This window comes from Maniola hyperantus, chromosome 4 (genome assembly GCF_902806685.2).
Source record: "Maniola hyperantus chromosome 4, iAphHyp1.2, whole genome shotgun sequence".
Classification (NCBI taxonomy): Eukaryota; Metazoa; Arthropoda; class Insecta; order Lepidoptera; family Nymphalidae; genus Maniola; species Maniola hyperantus.
In genome coordinates this window covers 11,087,154-11,111,662 of record NC_048539.1, presented here as the reverse complement: position 1 = coordinate 11,111,662, position 24,509 = coordinate 11,087,154, and the positions used below count along the sequence as shown (strand labels likewise).

General features: G+C 36.2%; 1 protein-coding gene across 1 annotated transcript in view; it reads left to right on the top strand.

The window, feature by feature from the left end:
• The window catches only part of LOC117997144 (uncharacterized), a 68,398-nt gene that overhangs the window by 16,221 nt on the left and 27,668 nt on the right, over positions 1-24,509 (top strand). The gene's annotated exons all lie outside the window — the stretch shown is intronic.

The window sequence follows — 24,509 nt, the reverse complement described above, 5'->3', positions numbered from 1 at the left end:
TAATCAGGAAGAGATCGCTAGGTAGCGATAGGCCACCATCTACCTGCTAATATTTTTGATTTGCTTTGTACCTATGTGTTTTTCTGTAATAACTTTGTGGTGTACTATAAAAGTATATTCATTAATTCATTCACATCTCTGGTGGAAAGGCAGCCTAAAATTAAAAACTCGCTTTCGTAAATCTTCATGACTTGACGTTTTTGCCCAACGCGGAAAGCTGACCTAATTCTGAAAATCCCGCGCTTTATTGTTAAGCTCCTCAGTGTGCGAGATTCATTAAATCGGACATTGAGATTGTGTATCACAACCTAAACGCAAATTACCACAAATAGAGAAAAATTACAGCTATTACAGCGTTTAAAATATCGTAAGTGATTTCCATTATATATATCTCTTAACCGCGACGCGTGCGCGAACTGACTCCCTTTTTAAAAAGGACCCCGGATGGGTTCGAAACTAGTCGGGCTAACGTCGACTAAACACGTGAGTATAGCCGGGTGAGAGATATAATATATTTAAAAAATGTTTGCGTATAATATTGGATTTTCTCTAAAGGATTTCTAATTTTTAAGCTACGCGCACTCTCAAAAGTAACCTAAATATTTATGGAACCTAGTAAAGTTTCTAATCGTGTTCTAACGAGTGACTGTAACTTTTTAAAGAGCACATTGTGTTTGCATTACAGATGTTACGGAGATTCGATTCCGATTCTGAAAGTTCGGAACTTCCGATTGATTTTGCACTTTCGATCATTTAGATTTCAAAGCAAAATAAACTTTATTAAGTACCTTTAAAAAAATCTGATTGCACGTCATTTAAAAAACAATAAACTTTTCCTGTATTTGCCATAAGTATATTTTGATAGTTGTTAAATGGAGTGGAGTATTAGTACAGTAATAATATCTAAGTATCTGCGTAAAGTAGGAACTATTAGTAGTACTAGCCCTGCCCCTGCAACAACCTGATCTGATTGAATATCTGAGAAGAGTCATCCCTAAATGACTTAATTAAAAAAAGGTCGCGCCATCCATCTCGTTTATCAGATATAACCGAAATAACCTCGTTTGAGACACCCGAATGGTAGAGATCTTTTTCAATGGGACAGGTACCGACGTCCCTAGCACTCAGCCGAAATTGCCGAAGGGTCGGGTTGAGTGCTTATCAGTTATCGGTGCCACATAACCTATCTTATACGAAGGATTTTACACCGTAATCTAACATGATAGAACGAGTTTAATATTAGGTGTGTAAGTTACCTTTAAGCTAATTTAATAGTATAAGTTACACAAAGGAATAGGACTTTTTATGGCACACGTCCATCCACGAGTACCTACTACCTACCCGTTTGATCAAAAGTGCCAATTGCACCTTTTTTGAAGTGAAAACTTAGAAGGTATCTATCGTTGTGATATGGATATGAATCTCGATGAAACAAAAAAGCAACCCTAAAAAGAGATAAACACATCTCTAAATTTCTCGTGTCATTTGTTAAACTTGAGGACTTGGGAGTCTGTTTAATATACCTATACTATAATTACTTAATTTTTTTTTTTAATTTATTATCAAATCAAAATACATACAAATAAAAGCTTAAACTAAAAACACCGAAAAAACTACAGAGGTTTGTCCTCGGTGCCTAGCTGCAACGAAGGTACCTATTAACTACTTAATTACTTAAAGAAATAATCTACAGTAGGTATATAACGCGAAGAATCACGTAAGTATGTAACATAATTTATAATCGTGAGTAGATTTATTAAATTTAAGGTTTATTAGATGAATAGGATTAGCACTAATATAAATAATTATATAATCTACATAGACACAAAAGACTCAGCCATCTAACTTTGCTAAAAATATTCTTTTAATTTATACTTAATGTTTTTAATATCTATTTTTTTAGGAATAGGAATAGTATGTAATGAATGAATAAAAGTAAAATAATTTTTAAACTTGGTAACAGTATTTTAATAAACAAAGAAACCCTACAATAACTATCCTACTCTTAATACTCTGCATTCATTTCCATGTACCTAAATTGTAACTCAATGTGTAGTACTTTGAAAAAATCTACTACTGTAAAATTGCTCGACATTGCATGACAGATTGTAATTGGACTTTTATAATTCTAAGACCCTTTTTGTACACACCTACAATTTTGCAATTAAAAAATAATCTAATCTAAAACTGTGCTAAAATTGAGTCCAAAGTTCGGGATTTCGATCAAAACGGTATAATTACGGAAAAGTCGTCGACATCCCATCCACACGCACGAAACGTTTTGCGTCATCATTCCTCATACGCATGGCTAAGGTTTGGAATACTCTTCCACGATATGTGTTTCCTACCAATTACAACCTGGGTATCTTTAAAACAAGAGTGAATAGGCATCTTCTAGATCTAGGTAAACGCGTCCCATCTTAGGTCACATCATCACTTTCCGTCAGGTTTGCTTGTATTCAAGCGTTTGCCTATGATAAATTTAAAAAAAAAGTTTCAACAGTTTTCTTTTAGTTTATGTCGTGCAATAATACCGTTTTGTTTGCCATTACCTCAGTTTATAGAGATAAAGTTTTTGTGCTATTTGCAAATTTGTTTGTCTGAATTTTCAACCCTTGACCGATAACTTGAAGACATAGATAAGATCACAATCTCTAACACACAAGTCACAACACATCTAAATAGGTTCTTACTAGTATATAACTCTGTATTCTAATTCGTTTAACATATTCAGTGCTCAAGGCGTGGTAAATATATTTTGCAAAGTGGGGTCATTTGTAATGTTTGATGAACCACGAAATTGGGTCTAAACATGTCGACGGCAGAGGATACGGTTTGTATTTACGGTCTTTCGGTGACCATAATGTCACCGAAAGACAGCATCTAGGTATACATTTGTAGGAATTTTCTTTGGATTAGGTAAGCCCACCCGGGCGGGGCGGGTTGACTAGTGGATTATAAAATTGTAGCCAGTGAAGCTTATATCATTTAGCTAACAAAAAAAGAAACATAGCCATAAACATCCAAATAAATGTAGCACTTATAGATTGTTAGATAAGACCTAACAAACAATTCCACTTAGATAAGTAAATGTTTGTAACAAGTTTACCTTTTATTATTTTATCCGGTTAGCCGAAATACAAACAAACAAGTTTTATCGTGTCAAAATATGTCTATTCATCTTCTTTCGAGGAAACCCCGTATATAAGTGGGCAAGGAAATAATCATAGAGCAGAAACAAAGAGGAGATGTTGTATTAAGATTTCCCTATGAAATATCGAGTGACATTTTGCGGGGTGAGGGGTTGTGGAACGCCGCCCACTTCTCAATTTTCCATCTGCGGGTTAGTAGCAAAACTACTCGCTTAGCGACCTAACATCGATATATTGATGTCACTACATAGTTCAGCTATCTCACACTAGATGTCAATAATCTAGAACTATTTTAATAATTACGTATAAAATTACTTACAAATGAAATGTGATACCATTCATAGCATCAGAACGTCTGTCTGAATAACTTTGATACGATAAAACACAACACTTCATCCTTTTGTTCTTAAAAACGCGAAAACACACCGATAATACGAGTCTCAATATATGTGAACCTGACGAACGCAGACAGCATACTAACTAAGGCCCCGCCCACAGTGATGACGTCAGGACCTAGTTGAAAATCACAGTGCACAGTTGCTTAGGCCAACTCCTCTTTGTTTCTGCTCTATGGAAATAATAGTCAAATCTTTTACGAGCGTAGTCGTATCGCCGCAATATGAGCGTTCAGTCATATGAGTACAAACTGTTACCGATATTTCAACTGGATAACAACTTGGACTTTACGAACTAGACTTTCGTACTTATCTAGGAAACGAATAAAGTGTTCCCTAGTGTAGCACGTTTATCGGACGTTATAAAAATACGGAGTCTTGCTCACGGCATTATAATATAAAGACCATTTTTATTGACAACTAAAGTACCAAGAAGTGAATAAATAAAATTATAAGATATTAAGGTAACATTGTAAGTTAAAATCTCCTACCTACTATGGAGTTGTTAGATCTACTATGTTATCACATACTACTCAGTATAAGCTGCGATTTTTTCTATCAATTTTTTTTTATATATGTCGTTTAAGCATTGTGACGTCATTAATCGCCTTCCGTTCAGCGCCATGTTTATAATTACATAGTTATGATAAAAATAAATGAAAAACTGTGTTTTTTTTAAATTATTCTCTTTAATAATGAATTCTAGCCCCATAAACTACAACTGTACAAAAAATCACATCATTTTATTACTATACACTCCAAGACCCTACTGTGTGAACTTTACACAATACTAATAATAATTTATTTTTGACATTTGTAATATTATTATTTAAATTTGTATTTTTTTTGTGACTAAGTATATTTAATGTGACTAATTTTATCAAAACTATGTACACGTTGTTAGGTAGGTATATCATAACATATTGCATGCTAATAGGCAGTTTGGCTGTACCTTTTTGTTTTGTAATATCTGCACTGTTTACCCATATTCGCAATATAGAACTTTGAATTGAATTTGAATTGAATTGAACACTTGGAGTCCCTCAGCTGGTCTGCCTATCTAGTGGTAGATTTACGCATCATATCTGAGGTCCAGGCTTTGATTCCGGGCACGCATCTCTAACTTTTCGGTTCACTTGCTTTAAAGGTGAAGAAAAACATCGTAAGGAAACCTGCATGCCTGAGAGTTCTCTATAACGTTCTCAATGTGTGTGAAATCTGCCAATATTCCGCATCGGCCCAGAGTGGTAGACTATGGCCTAATTCCTTCTTAATCTGAGAAGACGCCTGTTCTCAGTAGTGAGTCAGTGATAGGTTGAGAATTGAGACGATGACAAAGTAATATACCTTGGCTCATTTATATAACGATACTCGCATCGACCCAGTGTGGTCGACTATGGCCTAATTCCTACTTAATCTGAGAAGACACTGTGTGTGTGAATACTGTGCTTTGTAGTGAGTCAGCGATAGGTTTAGAATTAAGACGATGATCAAGTTATATACCTTGGCTCATTTATATAACGATACTCACACCAGCCCAGTGTGGTCGACTATGGCCTAATTCCTTCTTAATCTGAGAAGACGCCTGTGCTCAGTAGTGGGTCAGCGATAGGTTGAGAATTGAGACGATGATAAAGTTATACTTGGTTCATTTATTTAACGATACTGTTAACTTCGAAGGTATTTAACGTCAAATCAATATGGCGTGTGAGCCGTGTCTAACCATCCGTCCGTCCGGCTGTAAAAATTTAATGCGCCACCACACTATCGATCTTGAACACCCTTTGCAGAATATATAATAGCTACGAGGACGTAAAGAATAATGTTAACTAGGTCGTATCGTAAGTTCTATGGTCTGTACCTCAGTTCTGTATTTTTTGCAAGTCTGAATCTTACTTTTTAGGGTTCCGTAGTCCGTACCCGAAGGGTGCCAACTAAAAGACTACAATCATGACCCATATTATAAACGCGAAAGTGTGTTTGTTTGTTGGTTTATTAATTTGTTGGTTTATAATTCAGTCACGTCGCAACGGAGCAACAGACCGACGTGATTTGTTCCATGGCTATAGTAAGAACTGGAGAGTGACATAGGCTACTTTTTATCCCCGGGAAATCAATGAGTTCCCGCGGGATTTTTAAAAACCTAAATCCACGCGTACTGAGTCGCGGGCATCAGCTAGTCTGTAATAATTTCAGTTTATTAAATTAATGAATTTGGTAGTTTATTATCACTTTAGGATCAAATTAAGACAATTTTCAAAAAACCGACCAAGTGCGAGTCAGGCTCGCGCAACGAGGGTTCCGTACTACAGTCGTATTTTTTCGACATTTTGCACGATAATTCAAAAACTATGATGCATAAAAATAAATAAGAATCTGTTTTAGAATGTACAGGTGAAGCTCTTTCATATATATGTATTTATTTAGCCCCACTTGATATAGTTATCTTACTCCGAAAATTGAAAGTACTAATTATTAGTATATGACCACAATTTAATTTTTGTTTATGTGATGTAACCACAAATTCACGGATTTCAGATTTTTTCCCTAATGCCAGCTATAAGACCCACCTACCTGCCAAATCGCATGATTCTAGGTCAACGGGAAGTACCCTGCAGGTTTCTTGACAGACCGACAGACAGACCGTTCCGTTTTTCCTTTTGAGGTACGAAACCCTAAAAAGGGTAAAATTTGGCAATGACAAAGTCGCTAGTAAGCATCTTTTTATTTTTCTAGAGAACTACGTGTTATACGGAATTTAGGTTAGACGCCAGTTCAAAAACATTTTCTCACTACAATGTACCTACTGTAACAACTTTGTACGATACCGTCGCAAAAGTTTAGCTTTAGCGCTAACATACTCTTTTGTCGTTCATAATCCAATAAAAAACATTACATAAACTTTTTATTATCTGTCGTTAAAGTTTATACAATAAAGTCGTACATAGACTTAGGCGAGGTCGTACTTAGTAGACTTGAGATGTGTAGAGCGCACTTTGAATCTGATAATGTTTAAAATCAGATAGCGTTATATTACTATATGGCTGACAAAAATCTGTCTCGTTTAGAATGAAACTATGAGTCTGAGTAAAGTCTAAGTGCGCTCTATAGATCTCAGCCTTAGGTACTCCTTCTCCTCAAGATGTCTTTTAAGAACTTCGGCGATAATCTAAATATATAAAAGGAAAAGGTGCCTGACTGACTGACTGGCTGACTTACTGATCTATCAAGAAAATTCAACCCCTAATTAGGTGAAATGGGGGTTTGAATTTTGTGTAGTCCACGCAGACGAAGTCGCAAGCATAAGCTAGTAGGTAATTATTATTATGCAAGTGTAATCTAATCCGCCATTACTGTGATAAACAGTGTCCCCAGAAGCAGTGCTGTGTGCTATGATCATAATGATCCTATATGTGGGAGGTCCTGGGTCCATTCCCAGTTATTTAGTAAACATATAATACCTATTATATTATTATAAATGCGAAAGTGTGTTTGTTTGTTGGTTTGCAATCACGTTGCAACGGAGCAACGGATCAATGTGATTTTTGCATGGTAATAGTTAAAGACCTGGAGAGTGACATGGGCTACTTTCTTTCCTTTTATATATATTATAATATATAAAAGAGTTTCCATGGGATTTTTAAAAACCTAATTCCACGCGGACGAAGTCGCGGGCTTCAGCTACCTAGTAATTAAATAATTTGTAAATAGACTCAGATCAGCTGATCTGTAGTTATGGGAACCTTCGATTTTGGCTAGTTTTCAATTAGCGCCCTATACTTACCTACGCTATTTTTTCGTCAGAAAAATGCGCAAGGATTTATTTGTAAAAGACAGGATAATTGACAAAATGATAAATGAGTTCAAATAAAAGATAATTTAGAGAAAACCATTTTTCCAATATTTATTTTTCGGTATATTGAACATATCAGGGATTTAAGAAAATCCCCTTTGATTTGGTTGAATTTTCGTATTATTCTATTGGTACCTACCTACTTTATACGTAACAATAGAATATTGAAGATTGCTGTCCAGCTGGATAAGGTTACAGAAACTTTGCCATTACGGTTCACGATCTTACGTGACACGACAACGACGTAGGCTTCGTCACGGCTTCGTATAGGGTCGCGTTGGGCCGAATTGAGAACCACCTCCTTTTTGGAAGTCGGTTAAAAAACATCGGAACTTGTATAGGTTCTGATCGAATTGTTCATTAAAATAAAATAAAAATATTTTTTATTCAATTAAACTTTTACAAGTAGTTATGAACGTCAAATGCATGTACCACTGGTTCGGAATGCCATTCCTACCGAGAAGAACCAGCAAAAAACTCGACGGTTGCTCTTTTCAAAGATTTGATATGTACACTATTAGGTATGCCATATAAAAAAGTATTTCGTTGCATTTATTCGTTTATTTCGTTCCATTCGTTGAGATGATTTAGTTGTGTCATTCCACTCGATCTGATAAGTATCTACTTTTCACCTTTCCCTATACGACAAACCATGCACCTATTTTATTTTTTAATCAAATTTATAAATACGTATTTAATATTTATATATATTTTGTATTATAAGTTTTTGATTATTCCGGACTGCCAATTTAGAGCTAACCCATGTCAACGTCAGCCTTAAGTTAGTAGTTAGACCTAACCTCATTATTTTTAGGGTTTCGGTCCTCAAAATGGATAAACGGGATATTTTAATTTTGTGTTTTTTTAATTATAAAAAGTTTCATAAATTTAAAAATAAAAATGCATTAAAAAGCCAACTAATTATAGCCTGACCATAAAATAAAAACTTGTTCTGGGGGGCACCACTAACCTATATGGTCTATGGTCACTAAGTATTGGTCTTGTATAAATTAGTCCCACGGGTTTTCCGCAATATGGCGAGGTATTATAGCCTGACCATAAAATAAAAACTTGTTCTGGGGGCACCACTAACCTATATGGTCTATGGTCACTAAGTATTGGTCTTGTATAAATTAGTCCCACGGGTTTTCCGCAATATGGCGAGGTATTTTATTTTTCTGGTCAGGTTATATTTTATGGTATGTACGAGTTTTGAGTGTGTATCGTTTCGCGTCATTTAGATTATTTTGTTTTTGAGGCGGTCGAATAATTTAATCCAGTAAAATCACGTATACCTTAGTACCTATCCTACCAAGATACGGAACACTGACTCACTTAGTCAATTTTTCAGGGTTCCGTATCCTATTACTAAGCCACTGCTTTCCGTCCGTCTGTCTGTTAGCGCTCAGCAGGCTGTATCTCTAGAACCGTAATAGTTAGAGAGCTGAAATTTTACACAGAATGGGTATTTCTATTGCCGCTATAGCCCGCTGCCATTAAAATAAAATAAAAAGTGTTATTTCTTGTACGATGGTAAGGAACCCTTCGTGCGGATGCGGATGTCTGAATAAATGCGGATGTTCCGCATTTGCGGATGCGAATGCGAATATCCGTAACATCCCTGCCATACATCGCTTAGTGAACGCACTAAGAATTTTGGAGACTTACCCAACTTTACGAATTATAAGTATGTATTTACTATTATTGTTCGCGACAGGATCTTGATTTATTTTCTTATAAATTATTATAATATAGATATTTATTCAATCATAATTTGTTAGACAGAACATTAGTGATTTGTTTATTTTGATACATCGTCATAACAAAACAACAACCCACAACAGATAACAAAACAGCTCACCGCCTTTCTACTTTCGCAGTTCTAAACTAAGTAAAATATCGCTAAAACACTAATTAAAATGTTTAAAACAATCAAAGCAAACTTCAGAAAGAACAAGAAAATAAACAGACTGTTTATTTTCTTACACTTTTAGTTTTGAACAATAAATCTGCAATAACGTTTTTAAAGTAAATTTGTAGGATTGTTTAAAACTCTTGCTTATTCTTTGATTAAGAAAACTGTGTGCTTAATTGCTTCCTCCAGAGTTATAACAATAGACGATTCGACAGTGAAACGGATAATAAGTACTATTATTCAGTTCATGAACATAAACTTTTCCGGATTTGCTTACTGCCATAATGTCTCTTTCCATTTAAAGTTGTAACTGATACCTAGGTGATCCAAATATTAGCATAATCGAATCAGCAAGCTTTAAAAGAGGCATAAGCCAGATCATGTCTATGTTCATTTATTATTCCATGATCTTTTACTAGTAAAGTACGATAATATTTGTCAACCTTCAGCTAAACAGAATAAATTTGACGTTATGACAGTTTATGTATATGGGAATCTGTTAAAATGACAAATTTATCTGTTAGATCAAGTTTTGAAACAGGCCCTTATTTAACTTATTTCTGTGTATACAGGAAGATTTTTTTGGTTTTGCACTTCTTTTATGTTGTATAGAAACGAAATTTAATTAACACGTATTTTTTATTTTTTTATTTTACTTAAGAATACCAAAGTTATCGTTTACCAAAGATATCCACTTTTGAACAAACGTTATCTTCAGCTGTTGATTAAAATACACGCACACACACCCAATGACGCGCGCGGCGGCCGTTGACTTCTGCGCGCATTATCGTCTAAGATGCGAACTTCGTACTTTTTTTAAGGGAAAAGGTCAGAGTCAGCTAGCGTGCTTATGTATGAATAGTATGACCATGATTTGCTTATTTTAAGGTAAAAAAAATATTTCAAAAAAGGTACAAAATTATGAATGGAAATGTGTTCCATTAACGATACAGAACCACCAAAAAAAATTTGTGCAAAACTAAAAAAATCTTCCTGTATAGGACGCTGCATGCGGTGTTGGTTTTTCTAACGTAAAGACAATAAGAAAAACTTGCGCTTTACAATTGGCCCAACATAATATCTATATAGATATGATTAGCCATTTTGAAGCCACCGATTTTAAAATTCTTTTACTGGTAAGTAAGTAGTAGAACAATATTTACTTACTTCAAGAATGGTTAGGAAGTATATTTTTTAAATTTTACCCGCCCATACCATTTACCTGACTTAAGTCAGCTTCAAAACTTTCTTTAATAAATTGCCTTAAACCTAACACATACTTAGGTACATTGAAAATAGTGTACATGGAAGTATTGAAGAACATACAAAAAGTCTACTAATAAGTATATCTAAAATAGAAAAATTGGTCTATAAATTTTTAACACCCAAATAATTTTCACATCAAAATTGTCACCGAAAATCTACAAAGATTTCCATGCAAAATTAATAAAATTAACTTGGAAATTTAAATTTATTCACAATTATTCAAATGATCTCTAACCCTTGTTACTTATGCCAGTTTTATTAAGCAAAATTCCTATTAAAATATCACAATTCACAGTTGATACATCCCACACTGTGATTTTCAGGCGAATTCAAATTTCCCTGTATGCCCTTATCTGTTCCACCCAGCGCGGCGCAGCGATCTCTCTATACTCTGCACGAAAAAACTGTCGCTCTATGTAGCTATATAACTATCTACTTACACCTTCAAAGTTTCGTAATCTTGTTCACAGTCACAGGCAGACAACAAAACCAACATTGCACGGAGAATGCCGCGAAGTGTGTTGTGGTCTTCTTTTCAAACCATCCGGGGGTGTTTTGCTAGCTCAGTGTTCAACACTGAATGATAGCCACCGAGCTCATTTAACATTGGTTGGTACTACACTGCTGCTTCACTAAGTGGTACTTCAATATTTTTTCGTAGATAACCTTCAATGGATAAATAAATGTCAAATGAGCTCAGTGGCTATCATTTAGTATTGAACACTGAGCTAGCGAATCGCCTTGCAGGGCGCGTTTGAGATCCTTGTAGCTTTAGTTTTAAGTACTTATGTAATTGAAACAATTGACATTAAAAAAGGTGTTCGGAGGTGTACCCACTTTGAATAAATGAGTTAAGTTTGTTTGTTTGATCGTTTTCGCGGCGCGAGTATGGAGAAACAAAATTGCGTTTAGCTTTTTAAAATTTTAACTTTATTATTGTTTTAGCTATTTTGAAATTAAATTGACTAGCAAATAGGTAAGTATAACAATTATAAAAAAGCTACTACCAAATAAATCGCTTCGGCCAAATTGAATCAGTAAGTAAATGATTTTATCTTAACTGCAGAGTCGAGCCTCGAGAGACGATCCTGTGCCTTATCTTTATTAGGCTCCCCCTCAGTCGTCAAGAAATAAATACTACTTATAACTTCAAAGCTAAAACGAGCAATACTACAAATTATTTCTTAATTTTAGGCCCTTTTTAACCGACTTCAAAAAAGGAGGAGGTTCTCAATTCGTCAGAATCTTTGTTTTTTATTTATTTTTATTTTTATTTATGTTCCTCGATTACTCGAAGACGCCTAAACCGATTTTGAAAATTCTTTTTTCGTTTGAAAGGGTATACTTTCAAGGTGGTCCGATATAAATTTGGTCAAGATGTGATGAACATCTTCGTAGATAGATAATGGAACTCCTCAACGGATAAGAGTAAATTGCTCGCGATCAGCTTAGTAAACAGTAGATTTTTAACCAGGCATAGCATATTTTAATTAGACATGTGTCCGCTATAGCTTAACTTAACTGAAAACCGCTGCCGTGCCTTTAGCGTACCGTAGCGTTATTGTCGTAGCTAGCAACGGTTAAGATCAGTTATCATCTATGACGAACCAGCTGACAACGCAACGCTGCCAACTGGCAACTGACAATGCATTGTTTGGTTTTTTGGTAACTAGAAACGCAATAATTATGCCTTCTCTTTCTTTCTTTCACTGAAAGCTGAGAAGGAGCGGTTATTGGCTACCGGCTTAGTAACTAAGAACTTGATAAACCAAAGCCGACCTTATCTCTATTATGCTAAGGCTTATCTGTACAAGTACTTGTCCATTACACTTTGATCTATCAATGTTAATACAGTTAGCCTTAGAGTAATAGAGATAAGGTCCTCTTTGGTTTATCAATCTTCGTGAAATGTTTTTGGTTTACTGGACTGTGGCAAACTATTCGTGCAGGCGTCCAGTATAGTTTGACCTATGTCAATGATCATTATAATTAAACTTTGCTGCTATGAACTTAAGCTTGTGATTACTTTACGATATTCATGAAAGTAAAATTGGTTTTATTTTAGTGAATATGCGCGCGCTAGCTATACAGACGGTATTGATACGGCAGCTAGCTTAGTTACTACAACGGAAACCGCTGCGCGTTGCGCATATTAAATTAGTTGAAACACAACTCTGATACCGATATTCGGCAACTGTTATCAATATCGGTATTGAAACTAAATAACTGTTGGATAACCGTTGCCAGAAATAGCCAATAACGCCCATCTTTAATTTAAATACATGGGGCCACTAAAATTTGTAAAATAAATTTAAAAACCGACTTCAATACCTAACCGCGTTTGTAAAATATTATTATACTACTATATTAACTATTGTATACATAAATTATATTCGGTAATAAATTAAATTATTTTGTAATTTTTAGTGTACAAACACGGTTAGGTATTAAAGTCGGTTTTTTTTTGAAAAAAAAAGTATTAGATATATAAACGTGCGAGTCAATCGATCTTTAGAAAAAATAATATAAGCAGTTCTACTTTCTACTTGCTTTAGGTACTTACCTACTTATTTTATGATAACAATTTTATGGTTAAACCTTAAAATTATTGTTCGGGTACGGTACCCTAAAAAGTCATGTACTACTCAAAAGATACTTAAAGCTCAACTCATCGTGTACCTAGTCAAAGGTTCAAACCCTTTAGATAGAGTAACTCAATATACCAACCACCATTCCCAATTTCCCACACGACATAATTCAATCAAGCCTTTCTGACTTAGTAAGTAAGTAAATTTATATTATATGTATCATGCCACCTAGTACTTAGTGCATAGATTTTATTTTACCTAGTACTTAGTCCATTATTTTCCATACAAAAAACAAAAATACCAAACTTATTCTAGAACATAAAAATTACAAATCGAAAATATCATCTAAACCCCCGCAACGAGGCAGGGTGCCCAGAACGCTGGCAGCGATACCTCGTTGAATGGCCAGACTAATATTAATTAATAATATAATTAAAAATAATACTCCATTATTAATTAGTCAATTTAAATCAGAGATAGTCGAGTGTGAGTTTAACACGAGGCCAGAAAGGCACTTCCGGTCAAGGCATGTATAGTGCTTTTCTAAAAAATGAAACAAGTAAATTATTTAAAAAAAATACGTTTTGCTAATTCGGCCTCCGCTCTCGTCTCAAATTAGGTGTACAATCAAATTCCATACTATTCTCACTTGAATTCATTTATAATTCAAAAGAAACAGTCAGTTTGCGCCTTTTAATATGAAGACAAAAATCTAACTTTTAAATTTTTGTTCCGAATGACGCTCATAGCGCATTATAACATGATACTTAAATATATAAAAGGAAAAGGTGACTGACAGACTGAATGATATATCAACGCACAGCTCAAACTACTGCACGGATCGGGCTGAAATTTGGCATGCAGTTATAACGTAGGCATCCGCTAAAAAAAGGATTTTGAAAATTCAGCTCCTAAGAGGGTGAAATAAGCGTTTGGAATTTGTGTAGTCCACGCGGACGAAGTCGCGAGCATAAGATAGTTCAAATATATTGGTCTATTTTCGAAATTGAATGTTGTTATTCTCGTGGAACTATATAAAGAGGATTAGTTAAACTGGTATAATTGTTTTCACCTACCTAGGTATAGTAATTATAGCAGGCGTGGAAACAATTTGTCAACGTTTCTAGTCTAATTCAATGTGAAGTTACTCACTGGAACAAAGTCACGAGTAAGTTCACTCAAGAATACACATAGAATGTAGATATACAGCTGTACTCGGCAGATAATAATGTACATCGACCTTTAGAATGACATTTCGGTTTTGTAGAGCGTTGTCTCTCTGACATACATTGTGACGTTTTGTCGGTCTCAACGATAGAGACACACAGGCGTTAAGGTTGTTACAAACTCGTGACGATGGTAAACCCTCGCCTGCGGCTCGGGCTTACAAACGTTAGCACGTTTTTGTAATAGCCTATACTTACCACAGTCGTATCACAATGTACTATTAAAATGCTGCATGCAGGCAGACTATCGTGCCGTAATATTCCAATCCTACGACACGATGTTGTCTCGCACATCAAATAAAGACAACAAAAACAAAAATCTTACAAGTGACAGAGATCATGCCAGGCTTTTAGCATTAACTGAATAGGTATCTGGGTATAAACATTGCCATCCAAAAATCTTGGCACACTTTTAGATACCGCAAGTTTTCGTATGGCTCTAGGTCTCAGATTGGGAACACCACTGTGTCATCAGCAGAGATGTCCGTGTGGAAAAGAGGTTGATAAATTTGGAATCCGCGGACTCTCTTGCCAAAGCTCTGGCAGGCTATGTAGGGATGGCCCACTTAACGGTACAATCGGGATGATGGCAAGAGACCTGATGGATTGACACTAGTTCCCTGGGAACGGGGACGGGCGCTAATGTGGGACGCAACGTGCGTTGACACATTGGCCCCGTGTCATATCAGGGAGACAGTAGCAAGACCGGGAGCCGCAGCGGAAATGGCTGAAAACGGCAAGCGGCGCAAGTATGCCTCTCTTATCGAGAGTTACATTTTTGTTCCGTTTGCCGTGGAGACTTTGGGGCCATGGAGTCTTAGTGCTAAAAAATTTGCGAGACATTTCACCACGATAAATAGCCTCATCTGGTGATAGAAGGGCTGACTCATTGTTTGCGGAACGGCTATCTGTCCAACGCGGAAATGCAGCCAGTATTCTTGGCACCATTCCACGCGGGCATGATTTGTATAGTAATTAGATAAGGCTTATAGCTTTAAGTTTTATTGTAATATTTTCACATGGATGATTTCAATGGATAGGTATACCTATGTATTATTTATATTATACATAAGTAATATAAGTAGTGGATACCGTTTTTTTATTCCGATACAAGTTAGCCCTAGACTATTATGATGGCAAGTGACGTTGCAATCTAAGATGGAAGTGGGCTTTCTTGGAAGGAATACGGTAGTTTGCCTCGGCCGGGAATCGAACCTAGGACATCCCACTAATAACCCCACAATGCTCACCACTACGCCAGTGAGATTGTACCTACTCTATCTGTCTGTCTCTCTCTCTCTCCCTCTCTCTCTCTCCCTCTCTCTCTCTCCCTCTTTCTCTCTCTTTACCAAAAAAAAAAAAAGTAATATATATCCATTGAAAAAAGAAAAAACATGATATATATATGATTTGACTATTAATTTAATTGAACTATCAGTAACTAATTCAATAAATAATTTTCACCACCTCCGAGCGAGTAGGGTAGGTCTAATTAGTAAAGCAGGCGCGAAAACAATTTACTCCCGTCTCCGCTCTACCCACAACACAATGTACCTATTTGTGCAAGCAAACTGAAACTTTCAGAGTTAGCTATCAAGTTTGTGCAAGCAACTTCCTTGTGCTTATTGTATCTAGCAGGTACTAATCTAATTTTCATTAAGTCATTTGTAGCGAAACAATTGTATATACCTACAATTTGTGGATACCGTTTTTTTATTCCGATACAAGTTAGCCCTAGACTATTATGATGGCAAGTGACGTTGCAATCTAAGATGGAAGTGGGCTTTCTTGGAAGGAATTCGGTAGTTTGCCTCGGCCGGGAATCGAACCTAGGACATCCCACTAATAACCCCACAATGCTCACCACTACGCCAGTGAGATTGTACCTACTCTATCTGTCTGTCTCTCTCTCTCTCCCTCTCTCTCTCCCTCTTTCTCTCTTTACCAAATAAAATTTGACACTGCATAGTCTCCTACTCCTACTTACTTTATTAAAATATGGTTCTCACCGCATCGATGCGAATAATGGACGTGCAATTCAATAATGTGGCTAATTCCGTTGTACACAATTTCTAATCTAAACTAAAATGACACGTCTAAATCTATTGCTATCCCTTTCATTATGTTGCTTGCGGAAAAGGAAAGCACTAGTTTTAGACCTGTTAATATAGTTTAGTTTAGAGATTGTGTACAAGAGAATCGGCAATTTATCTCTATGTAGGTACTATAATACCCAAACTTGATGGATTCTAATTTAATTTAATTTAAAACATTTTAGCGTTTAAACTATCGTGTGTGATTTCCATTATATAATACTACTAGGTGATGCCCACGACTTCGTACGCGTGGATTTAGGTTTTTAAAAATCCTGTGGGAACTCTTAAATTTTCCGGGATAAAAAGTAGCCTATGTCCTTCCCCGGGTTGCAAGCTACCTCTGTACAATTTCGTCAAAATCGATTAAACGGTTAAGCCGTGAAAAGCTAGCAGACAGACAGACAGCAGACAGACACACTTTCGCATTTATAATATTAGTATGGATATTTTGCAAAAAAAAAAATTCAAATCGGTCCAGAAACCTGGACAAAATGGATGTACTTGTACATCTACATAAAAAAGTCGAAAAAAAACGGGCCGAATTGAGAACCACCTCCTTTTTGGAAGTCGGTTAAAAACTAAGCACCATCGCGGGGAGGCTCGGCGTATTAAAACGATTTATTATTATCTGTCGCAATAACAACGGTAGGTACTAATTTTAAATCCATTTAAGCAGGTACCTACAGATATTGTGATCCGTAAATGATATAGAATCAATGACGATCGTGCAAATAAAAATACGGCACGGATCAAGCTATTACTTTCACCGAACGTGACAGGAATAAAGATTTTATTTAATTTATTTTAGTTTTAATTTAATGTTGGTTCATTTTACTTTTAATTTAGATATACGTTACGTTTAATATTTAAAAAAATACATTTTGTTGTATTAAAGTAAGTAAAGTAATATGAAAAAATTGATAATCTTAAAAAAACCGGCCAAGTGCGAGGCAGGCTCGCGCAATGAGGGTTTCGTACTACAATAGTATTTTTTCGACATTTTGCACGATAATTCAAAAACTATGATGCATAAAAATAAATAAAAATATGTTTTAGAATCTACAAGTAAAGCCCTTTCATATGATACCCCTGACAAACCGACAACAAAGTGATCCTATAAGGGTTCCGTTTTTCCTTTTGAGGTACGGAGCCCTAAAAAATTAGGTATAAAAAATATATTTCTTTGTATACCGTTGGCATCCAGATACACTAAAAGTATTTTAGTTAACAGAAGCAACTGTAAAATATGACTTTAGTTACAAAATATAATGTCCTATTTTTACAGAAAAAATGCCCAAATTCGTCCTCGAATCTCTATATATAAAATGAAAATATTACTTTTAACTAGTACCTAATATGCTATGATGCCTTGTGGTAAGGACGTCCGCTTCCTAATCGGAGGTTGGTGGTTCGACCCGACACACACCTCTAACTTTTCAGAGTTAAGTATGTGCATTTTTAAGTAATTAAAATATCACTTGCTTTAAAGGTGAAGGAAAACATTGAGAGGAAACCATGCATGCCTGAGAGTTCTCCAAAATGTTCTCAAAGGTGTGTGAAGTCTACCAATCCGTGCTCCGTGATGAGCCGGCGCGGCGCGGCGTTGGGATCATGATGATAATATTGTTATTGTTAATGTTAACTAGCTGACCCGCCACGACTTCGCTCGGGTGATACCCTTTCATGGGGTCTACGACAGCTGACGGTAAAGACGTTTGGGCTTCGATTCGGGAGGTCGTGGGTTCACCAATTCACGCACCTCTCACTTTTCGGAGCTATGTGCGTTTTAAGCCTACCTCTATAACCTCCAGTAAGTAGTAATAAACTAATGATCTCAAGAGATCCTATCCTTACACATTTTAACCATAAGAACCAACAAGAAGCCCACTTTATATTATTAGTGAAGCTGAAATGCACACTTTTCAACATTGAACTGTTTGAGGAAACTTGAATTGTGACTCGTTCCACTCCACTGGCACCGAAGCGAGGCGAGAGCGGAATTGTGCCATTCAAGCAGAAAGCCGGATTCTCCAAATAGCCCACACAATTCTAACCCTTATTCTGAAAGCAAAAGCATACGAAATTCAGAGCATAAAGCGATAAGGGACTGTATAAATTCGCATAAGGAGGTCATATCAAAGTGTATTGTTCTTTTGAAAGACGACATTTACTTGGCCTCTTGGGCCATTTTCAAATCAAATATGTTCTCATTATCAACCACTTGTCCAAGTATTATAATGTCACAGAACTATTATACATATTATAATACTAGCTTATTCCCGCGTATTCGTCCGCGTGCACTACACAAGTTTGAAACCCCTTATTAAAAAAGGGGTGAACCCCCTTAGAGGTTGAATTTTCAAAAATCCTTTCTTAGCGGATATCTACGTCATAATAGCTATCTGCATGCCAAATTTCAGATTGATCCATCTATAGTAGTTTGTGTTGTGCGTTGATAGATCAGTCTGTCAGTCAATCAGTCAGTCAGTAAGCTTTTTTATTTTAACTTTAGCTTTTAGACTATCACGGCTTTAAAGTCTGATTCATCTTCATCATAAGCCCATCGCCAGCCCACTACCATGATTACGGGTCTTCACTAAGAAGGCCTTAGTCTACCATGCTGTCTAAGTGAGGATTGGTAGACTTCACACACCTTTGAGAACATTTTGGACAACTTGCAGGCGTATGTGGCAGGCGTGTGTGGTATGACTCCCTCATCATCATCATCGTGATCAACCCATAACCGGCTCACTACAGAGCACGGGTCTCCTCTCAGAGTGAGAAAGGTTTTGCCCATAGTCTACCACGCTGGCCAAGTGCGGATTGCAGACTTCACACACCTTTGAGTTTTCCGTCACCACTAAGCGAGTGATATTTTAATTTATTAAAACGCACATAACTCCGAAAAGTTAGAGATGCGTGCCCGGGATCGAACCTCCGACCTCCGATTAGGAGGCGGACGTCCTAATCAGAAGGCTATCATCGTTTCTTGACTATACCTACTCATCGAAATTCACATCACAGTTATGACTAAAATAACTAGCCAAATGCTAGTTATTTTAGTCTTAACTGGAAAATCATTCTACCCCTGTGTATTTCTGTGTATTATAAATATCTCGGGGCCTCTATGGTTGATTTGCTATCTGTAAAGGATAACCCGCCGTACCTGCCAATTTAGGGTCACCATCCGTCCTGGTATCCCCGGATTTGTCCTAGTTTTGAGGGCGTTCGGGGAGCGTCCAGGCGGGGTGTTGTATACTGTTCGGGTTTTATAAATCTATTAGCTTATTCCCGCGACTTCGTCCGCGTGGACTACACAAATTTCAAACCCCTATTTTACCCCCTTAGGGGTTGTACTTTCAAAAATCTTTTCTTAGTAGATGTCTACGTCATAATAGCTATCTGCATTACAAATTTCAGCCCGATCCATCTAGTAGTTTGAGCTGTGCGTTGATAGATCAGTCAGTCAGTCAGTCAGTCAGCCACCTTTTCCTTTTATATGTTTAGATTTAAAGACCTATAATAAGCTTCCTAGCGCTTTCCATGCAAACGTAATTTGCTTCTCATTTAAAAATTAGCCAATCAAACTCAATGTAAGATATTTGTTCTTCAGCCGTAAATTTTTTAAATTTATTTTTATTTTAAGATAAAAAGTAACTGGCATATGTCCGACTTTTACGCTCAAAAATCCGGGGTTTTTGAGCTTCTTGTCCTCATCATGAACAACCCATCGCCGGCTCACTACAGAGCACGAGTCTCCTTTCAGAGGGGTTTTGGCCATAATCTACCACGCCGGCCAAGTGTGGATTGGCAGACTTCACACACCTTTGATAATATTATGGAGAACTCTCAGGCATGCAGGTTTCCTCACGATTTTTTCCTTTACCGTTTAAAGTGATATTTAATTACTTTAAATACACATAACTCTCAAAAGATAAGAGGTGCGTGCCCGGGGATCGAACTCCCGACCTTCGATTAGGAGGAGGACATCCTAACCACTAGGCTATCACAGTTTGTCCTAGCTGTCTTGTCCTAGTTAATAGATTTTACAGATGGCAACACTACCTATATGAGTCTGATGGAAGCGAGTTATTCAGGTTCGATAAGCAATGCGTAACGCTAGACGTCTCGCGTCTACTCGTGCATAAACCACACTCCAGCACGCTCTCCGTGTTCATATAGGCCTATGATTATAAACAATGTCAATAACCTGTACATAAAATATCAAGAAAACCACATTCACACGAAGAAATCTCACGATGTGCGTAAATATTTACAATAAACTTAATAGGTAATAATTTTATAATGGAAAATCAGAGTTCCCACTGGAATTTAAAAACCTAGATCCACGGGGATTAGTCGCGTCAGCTAGTTTGTATTACATAAACCCTCTTTACAAATTTGAATTCGATTTCGAAGGACAAAGGGAGCCTCTCCGAGCTAGTGAGATGAAAATAATATAACATCCGTATTAGGTACGCCGCACGCATCGATCTCTGTGTTGTGTACTACACACTACTGGACGGGTCATCCCGTCGTGCTTCGGGAAATATCCCACGAAAATATACAATAACCGGCCAAGTGCGAGTCGGACTCGCGCACGCAGGGCTCCGTACCCATATTATAAATGCAAAAGTGTGTTTGTTTGTTGGTTTATCCTTCAATCACATGACCAACCAATTGACGTGATTTTTGCATGGGTAGGTATAGTTAAATACCTGGAGAGTGACATAGGCTACTTTTATCCCGGAAAATCAAAGAGTTCCCCTGGGATTTTTAAAAACCTAAATCCACGAGTACGAAGGCGTGGACATCAGCTATAGATAACTATAAAAACGAGCAAAAAAAATCACGTTTGTTGTAATTTTATTCTGTTTTTTAGTATTTGCTGTTATAGTGGCAACAGAAATACCTACATCATCTGTGAAAATTTTAACTGTCTAATTATCGCGGTTCATGAGATACAGACTAGTGACAGATGGTCAGACGGACAGACAGACGGACGGACAGCGGAGTCTAGTAATAGGGTCCCGTTTTACCCTTTGGGTACGGATTTGGGTTGGGTGCGGGGCGCCCCCCGCCTCATACCCCGGTTGCCATCTCAACCTGATAGTTCCACCCTGTGGTGGGGACAATAGGTAGGTACGTGGAGAAACTTCCAGCCTTTATAAAATAACGAAGGTCTGGCACGCGCTGGCTCTCTCTTTATAATTAACTAAAATTACTATATGTTTGTCAAACAAATACCTCGTAATCTGTTTGAAACTGGTTTGAAACTAAGTTTGATATGCTTATGACATACTTGTGAGCTACAAAATCAGGTGTAATTAAATAACTTTCTATAAAATTCCTCTAAACACATTCAGAATTCAAATATGTTATTTAATTTAAGTACAAAAGTATATAATATATACCGACGTTAAGAACTCAAGATGTTGTAGGTAAGTTTATGTAAATTGCAAATATTTGTAGAGACGAATGAGAGTTGCATAAAATAAACAGTTTTATTAAAGTAGAGTTACCTTACCTACTTACCTATTTACACAAAAAGCTTAGCAAGTAGTCAAGTAGGTACTGCAATATATGTATACTTACTTATATTATAAAGAGGTAAAGTTTGTAAGTTTGTTTGTAGGGGGTAATCTCTGGAACTACTGAACCGATTTTAAAAATTCCTTCATCAGTAGAAAGCTACTTTATTCCTAAGTTACAAATAACTAAGATATTTCTATTTGAAAAAAAATAGAGGTTCGTACGAAAATTGTAATAAGCTAGTGGCCAGTAGCCACCCGTACGAAGCCGGATCGGGTCGCTAGTATTATAGTAAGTATAAACATAATTTATTAATTTTTGTAAAAAGATTAATTAATTGGTAATTTAGTAGTTTAAACTTTGATAAGTTTAATGATCAATGTTAAATAACTAAATATAATTACTTTTTATAACTTGAGTTTATTCAATGATATTTGAAATTGGTTTCGATTTATTTACTAATTAAAAAATACAAAATATTAAAACTGAATGTCAAGACTCGGAGCCGTACCTACTTTCTATAAAATAAAACCATAACAGATTTTATGGCCATCTGAAATTTTTAGCACACAGGCGGTGCCAACTGCCAATAAACCTGGTGTGGACAGATTTGTTGTTTTTACTGACACTTTTAAGAGTTACACTGAGTAACAGTTATTATTTACGAGCAGCTCTAGACTACACTCCAGCGTGTACCTAATACCTATAGTACACGACAGGTCGAGATAGCAATCGGGGTGGGGCTCGTTCGCATCGGGAAACCGCGTTAACCCGATGCGAACGAGCGCCGGCGCTGTGCGGGTGTGCGGGCGGCGCGTCCCTCCACCTCATACCCGGATTGCCATCTCGACCTGTCGCATACTATACCTATATTAAGTGACATAATTACTTATAAATAAGAAAGTGTGTCCGTCTGCTAGCTTTTCCGGGATAAAAAGTAGCCTGGAAAATAGGCTACTTTTTATCACGGAAAATCGAAGAGTTCTCACTTGTTTAAAAGAAACTAAATCCACGTGGATTTGTTGCGGAAAATTGCGGCTATCATCTATCTGTACCTCGCTGTACTAAGTAGGAATGGCACTGCATCCTTATCACAAAACATTAGCTCTAATAACTCGGAGTAAAAAAAAAATGTTTCTGACTTGTATACTATGTAAACATTTTAGGGACCCATTTATGAACGCAAACCATGAAAGACTTCTTGATGAACTCATTAAGTAGATACTTGTCCGCTACGGAAAAATATTTCTTTGCGAAATTTTGTCAAAAATAACAAAAGGTGCTTATCGTCCTTTTCATTTGATAAACTTGGTAAAATGTCAACCTTTCGCATTACGATAAAGGGACAAATGCATAGAGTTGATGATAAATACCTAATTATAACATTTTTCGATGAAGATAACGCTAATAAAAAAACACGGCTGTCTGTCGTTCTAAGAGTGAGATCTATAGAACGCACTCTGACTTTGCTTAGACTTAAGACAGAGTTAAAACGAGACAGAGCTATATCCTTCACATAAATCTGTATCGTTTTAACTCAATCTTAAGTCTGAACAAAGTCAACGTTCGCTCTATAGATCTCAGCCTAAGTATTCATAAGTAAGCATTCAGTGGCGTGATGCAGGTCATAGAGGCAAGTTTAATTTTTCTTTTCTCTATAAATAAATAAAATAGCCGTGTAATTCTACTACCATTAAATTACTTACATTTTTACAATAATTAATTGCATGTAACATTTTCAACCATTTTAGGACCTGTTTCACAACCACCAGATAAACTTTATCTAACGGATAAATTTGTCATTTTGACAGATTCCCCATACAAAACTGTCAAATTTATTCTACAGATAAAGTTTATTTCGAAGTTGTGAAACAGGTCCTAAAACGTTACTCGTATTATATTTTAGGTAGTCATAATTATTACCATAATTAGTCATCATTATTAACTTTCTCTATAACCTGTCACTAAACAGGTAATCTACCTAACTAATGTCTACCCTAACTTCAAAACCTGTGCACGGCCCTGTACAAGGTTGTGTAGCGTATATAACTCCATCAATCAATCATAGCTAATGAAAATAGATATGAAAATAGAATGATTTTGATGGGTATATTTTAAGTAGGTACTTGACTGAAAGATGTCACTACTAATAATTATTGCGAGTACCTACGAACTTTACAATCCATTAATATCCTCCGCCGAGTTGGCTTTCACCCTGTCGTTCATGCTGCTAATTCTTAGTCAAGTCAATATGTCCTTTTAATTTATGGACTCTTTTTAATTAACAAGACAACAAGACTAATTAATGTCAGCTTCTTACTTTTGTTTTAATTATTACGAAGAAAATTTCACCGTAAAAGGTACTCTTTGACAATAACATGAAAGTATTTAGATTTATTGTGGAAGTTTCAGTTAAATAATTTTATTTGTTTTGAACCTTATTAAAACTTCGTAAACAAGAACCTAACCATTTAGAGAAACGTGTC